We start from the raw sequence: 6,287 nt of genomic DNA on the forward strand, positions 1-6,287 counted from the left end.
AAAAATCTTGATATTGTGGTTCGATTCTTTAATTTTTTTGTTAAATTAAAAATATTTAAAATTTCGATAACTGTTTATGTAATGTCGCATCCAAACACTTCAATTTATGTAAGTACTTTTTTGTATACATAGTCAAACATAAATAGCTTATCAAGTATAAGAGCTTATGATGTAAGCTCTAATGTTATAAGCCCTAATGCTATAAGCATCTATATAAGCTGTTTATCCAAACGGAGCCTTAGTTTCTGAGGATAATATCAATTTCCGTCATAGGCAGAGCAATGATCATGATTCAAGTGCTTTCTCGCCAGAAGGAATACATCGGAAGATGATAATCATAGCAAATTATCTTCCTCTAAATTCTACAAAGGATGACATTACTGGTAGATGGTGCTTAGTTATGATGAAGATTCAATTTTTAGGCAGTTAAAGGATGGTCTCTCTTCTGATATTGATGTTGTTTACGTGGGATCTCTGAAGGTTGATGTTGATGAAAGTGAGCAAGAGAATGTTTCCCAGTTGTTGGAGGAATTCAATTGCTTCCCTACTTTTATTCCTTCAGAAATCCAGAAAAAGTTTTATGACGGATTCTGCAAGAACTATTTGTGGCCTCTATTTCATTACATGTTTCCTATTTATCATAGTTACTGCAATGGCTTCGATGGGTCACTTTGGCAGGCTTATGTTTCTGCTAACAAGATATTTGCCAATAAAATTATGGAAGTTCTTAACCCAAAAGATGATTATGTATGGATTCACGACTATCATCTTATGGTTCTTCCAACATTTCTACGGAAGCGGTGTTGTTATGTCAGGCTAGGATTTTTCCTCCATAGTTCGTTTCCATCCTCCAAAATTTGTATAGAAATACCTGTAGGAACAGAAATCTTAAAATCAATGCTTAATGCAGACATAATAGGATTTCAAACATTTGATTATGCTTGCCATTTTCTGTCTGTCTGCAGTCGAATTCTTGGCTTGGAATATGAATCCAAAAGGGGTCAAGTTTGGATTGAATATTTTGGACGTACGATATTCATTAAAATATTGCCTGCTGGGATTCATATGGGTCGCATTGAATCCACTTTAAATCATCTTTCTGATTCTGACAAAGTTAGAGAAGTCTCCAAACAAATTAAGGGGCAAAAACTTATTATTGGTTTCGATGAATTGGACATGTTCAAAGGCGTGATCTTGAAGTTATTAGCCTTTGTACAACTCTTTATACGGTACCCAACACTACAGGGCAAGTTGGTATTAGTCCAAATTATAAATCCTCCAAGGAGTGATGGTTGGTATGTTGAGAAAGCAAAGGAGCAAGCATACACGATTTCCAATCGAATAAATGAAAGGTTTGGTTTTCTAGGTTATAAACCTGTTGTCATCATTGAAGGTTATGTTCCTTTCGATGAGAAGGCGACTTACTACGCTTTGGCCGAATGTTGTATTGTGAATGCAGAGCAGGATGGTATGAATTTGGTTCCATATGAGTACATTGCGTGCAGGCAGGGGTGTTCTAAAATGGACACAACATTAGATATTCCTTCCAACTCCCCTCGGATAAGTTCAATTGTTGTTTCTGATTTTGTAGGTTGCTCTTCCTCTCTTAGTGGGGCAATCAGGGTGAATGATTGGGATATAAATGCTGTTGTTGAAGCGTTAAAGTTGGCTATCACAATGCCCAATGAAGAGAAACAGCGTTGGCATGAGAAGAACTACCAATATGTTAGTTCTCATGATGTTCTTTACTGGGCCAAACATTTTGAGCAAGGCCTAGTTTTCTCGTGTAAGGATCATGGTAAGAAACTTTGCTGGGGTTTCAGATTTGGCCTGGAGTTCAGAGTTTTGTCCCTGTCTCCGAATTTCAAGAAGCTGTCCAGAAACTATGTTGTTTCTGCATATAAAAGGACAAAATGCAGGGCAATATTTTTAGACTATGATGGTACAATTGTACGTCATGATTCCATTGTTGCATCCCCTGGTCCTGAGGTCGTATCTGTGCTAAACAAACTCTGCAGTGATGTTAATAACACTGTGTTTATTGTCAGTGGTCGAGGGAGACCTTCATTGATAAATTTTGATTATCAGTTTGAGAATCTTGGTATAGCAGCTGAGCATGGTGGCTATATAAGGTTAGTGTTTTGATTGTTGGTTATTTGCAATTCAACTGTTTATCATAAACGGTATGTCAATTATAATTTCAACCACACTAAAATATTCCCCTCATGAAGAAGAATAAACAAAATGAATATTCCCCTCTACTAGAGTTTCTTCTTTGTAGAATATAACACTTGTCTTGTTACTTTTCTGATGACAGTTTTATTTATTATTTTGTACAGGTGGGGCGGAGAATCAGATTGGAAAACGAATTATGGCTGCGAAGATTATGCTTGGAAAAGCGACACTGAAAAAGTGATGCGATCATATACTGATGAAACAGATTACTCATTTATAGAGCAAAAAGACAGTGCATTGGTATGGAATTACCATGATGCTGAACCTTATTTTGGATCACAGCAAGCCAATAAAATGCTGGACGATCTAAGAAGTAAGCTTGCCAATATGCCTGTTGTTGTTAAAAAGGGGAAGCATATTGTTGAGGTCAAGCTACAGGTACATACCTACCTATCCTCTCCATCTCTCAAATCTATAATCTAAATAGACAGTGTTTGAAATTGCAGCTCCTGTCGCGGTTGCAGGTACTGCAATTGTGGTTATTGCGATGTGTATTGCAGTCGTTGTGGTGTAGTTTTATTTTTTATTAGCATCAAATAGTATAATTTATTACTTATCTTATAATTCAAATATCGCTTATTTTCTCTCAAATATTCCAAATCCATTTCATTATAAAACCTCAATCCCTTTTTAATGTCTCTAATCCTTTACAGTACCCTCTAAATCTATGATATATGATATAAAGGAAAAGGAAGATAGAAAATAATTTATGAGCACTACATAGTACGGTGTAGTCTGATGCAGCCGTTGCACCCTCAATGTTAGGGTCTGCAATGCGGTATTTTTGTGATTTCACACCACAATTGTGGTCTGATGTGGTTGCAGACATTGCCACAACGGCAATATTGCGACTGGTCCAAAAATTAAAACCTCAACACATAACATCTTATAATTTTGGTCCCCGCGAAAGTTTTTAGTATCTACATTTTTACATGAGTTTCATTGCTACTAGTTGTTCTCAAATGCTAATATTGGTTAATTAACATTCCAGGGGAATACTAAAGGATCAGTTGTAGACGAAGTTCTGTCGATACTAACAATGAGCAGCAAATCACCAGATTTTGTTCTGGGCATTGGGGATGATAAATCTGACGAGGACATGTTTGAGAGCATATTAAACAAATCTTATGCTTCAACCTCATCTTCATCACCAGAAATTTTTGCATGTACTGTTGGGCAGAAACCAAGCAAAGCTAGTTACTACTTGGATGATAGTAAGGAAGTGATGATGTTACTTGCAGGTCTTGCTGCTGCTGCAGCAGAGTCTAGAACGAGATTTTCTACCGACACACCTTCTGGAAGTGTGTTGTGAGAATGTTATTTGAAGTTTTCATCATTTTAGGAGTCTTGACAACATCATAGGATGGAGACACATTGGTTATGGTTTTGATTGTTGTTTTTTGTTTTCTGCTAGAAAAATGTCAAACATGGTTTCTTTTTCTTTTTTATTTGATGGACTAATACCAGACATGGTTTCATAAGACTGATCTCTTTTTAGTTTTTATTTTGGAGACATGGTTCAAAACTAAGCATTTACACGGTCTATGCGCCAATCACTTGCGCTAAACACCGGTGGTTCTTGTTGGCTTTAACTATACCTTAGATTTTGTATCTAAGTATTCTATTGAACTCACTTATGGATGAATGTTATTCAGAATCTCAAAATTATAAGTAGTTTTACCCTTTTCTCCTTGTAAAGAACATTTTCAGTTTGGGAAATGAGGGACCACTAAGCCACTGTCACCATATTTTATTTTTTTATTTTTATTCTATTGAAATTTAAGGTGGTTTTTTTTTTTATTTAGGTTGACCAATACCTTATAAAAAATTAAAACTATCCTATTTGAAATTTGACTTGAATTTAACTTTTAAAAGCTAAAATTTTCATTTCCCCCCAAAGCCGCTCCACTCCCTCCCATATTAATGGAACATAACGGAATGGAGCGGAATGGAACGTAATGGAATGGAGTGGAGCGGAACGGAATGGAATAGAGAGTTCACTCCTTTGTTTGGGTATATTACGATGGAGCGGAATAGAATTCTCATTCCATTGTTTGGAAAATTGACGGAATGGAATGAGTTATAATTTTTTTATTCCAATTTTACCCTTATAAAAAGACTATTATATAATATTAAAACATGTCATTTTAATGGAAATAATCAATTTAAGATTAAAAAAACATGATGGCAAGCAAAGGAAAGCCTTGTAATTTTTTTTTATCCCTTTAACAATTTTAATATCGTATTTAATAAACTAGATCATTGTATTTGTTAGTATGAGATTGTTTCAGTAATCCACTGATCTAATGCTGGGAAAGGGGAAAAACATTCATTTGTCCCAATTCATATAATTGATAATGCTCAAAGGTTCATGAACAAAAAAATCGAATTTAATAAAATTGGTTGAAATGGTATAATCAATGAGATTGTAAGACAACAAACATAAAAACTGAAAAAGAAGAAATACGAGCACAGCATAACACTAAGCAGAAGCAGATCTCAATAATCAGTACAGTGATGAAGTAATAAAATAGGGATAAAAGAGTAATAATAGAATTAAGTGGTTCTATTCCATTGCATACCTCCCAAATTGGGGGGAATGAAAAATAGAGAAAGATGGTGGTATGGAATGGAATGGATTCCATCATGTTCCATACCATTCCATCCAATTTTTAGAAATCTAAACAATGGAACATAACCTCGTACCATTCTATACCACTCCATTCCATTACAATCCATCAATCCAAACATAGCCTAAATTTTGAAACCCTGATTTCCACCCTTTATATACAGAAGAAACATAGTGCTTTATGTGCAGCTTCTGAAATTCAAGCCAACGCCAATATCCCCCAACAACTTTTCTTTTAGTGATCCTTATTATCCCAGAAAACCAGATCTAGCTAAAAAATGTTGTTCCCAATAACAACCCAAGAAAAAGTCATACATTATAGATGTAGCATTCGGCCAAAGCATAGTAGGCTGCCTTTCATTCATGATGACAACAACACATTCATAGTTTGGGGTAGATTATATTGATATGAATCATATATAGAGTTCAAATAGAGAGCAATGGTATGACATAATTTTGGATCTAAGCAAGCCAAAGAGTTTTTGGATCATATTGAAAGTTTACTTGCAAGTTGCAAATACACTTTCATATATCTTTTTAATGTCTCATTTAATGATGGCATACCATTGCTCTCTCTTTGTACTCTATAAATGATTCATACCAATATAATTTACCCCAAATTATGAATGTTTGAAAAGCAGTCTGCTATGCTTTTGTAGAATGTTGCATCTATCTATAATGTGGTTCGTGTTACTGTAAATTTGATTACATTTTTTTATGTACATGATACTGTAAAGATTTATGAGTTTTGAGATCATTTGTAGCAGATATTGAATTTGAGTCGAACTTATTGCTGTTTAGATTTTAATCAAAAAGTATTTAAGCAATTTTTCTAAATTTTAATGAAGATATGTATTTCAATTTGTTTAGAATCAATAAAAATACACTTTTTTTTTTTTTTTTTTTACAAAATAAAAATACACTTTCTTGATTCTATTGCACGAGTCAAGTTGATTTTTATCCGGAGTTTTTCTATTCACACCTTATATATTTCTGGTTACATCCAGTTCTTGTAAAAAGTTTTTGATAATACTAAAATTATCCTTTTATATCAATTTTCTTAAAATCTTGATTTCATTCATTGTCGCTCTAAAATTTCACTCTCTTTCACCCACCAACAATCAAACAATCATGATGTTCAATTAATCTCTATGGAAGATTAAAGAGTGAATCAAAACATTTTTCATTCATACTCGATTGCATATAAATAAGTGAATTTTTTCTTCTTTTTCAATAACGCTGGTTTCAATTTTCTTCTTCTTGTTCAACTGCACTGTACGACAGTTTCAGTTTTACATTGTTGAGGTTAACTTAAATTCAATTTAAGTAGGTTCATGTAAACTTAGTTTACATAATCTACTTAAACTTAGTTTACATAGTTTAAGTATTCAGTTTAAGTATGTACACTTAAACTCAGTTTACA

The 6,287-nt window shown here is 33.9% G+C and overlaps 1 pseudogene; it reads left to right on the forward strand.

Annotated features, from left to right (window-relative positions):
• The first annotated feature begins 244 nt into the window (after nt 1–244).
• On the forward strand, nt 245–3,620 carry LOC25489545 (probable alpha,alpha-trehalose-phosphate synthase [UDP-forming] 9; annotated as a pseudogene).
• Nucleotides 3,621–6,287: the final 2,667 nt, after the last annotated feature.

The sequence above is a fragment of the Medicago truncatula genome, chromosome 3, assembly GCF_003473485.1.
Source record: "Medicago truncatula cultivar Jemalong A17 chromosome 3, MtrunA17r5.0-ANR, whole genome shotgun sequence".
Taxonomy (NCBI): Eukaryota; Viridiplantae; Streptophyta; class Magnoliopsida; order Fabales; family Fabaceae; genus Medicago; species Medicago truncatula.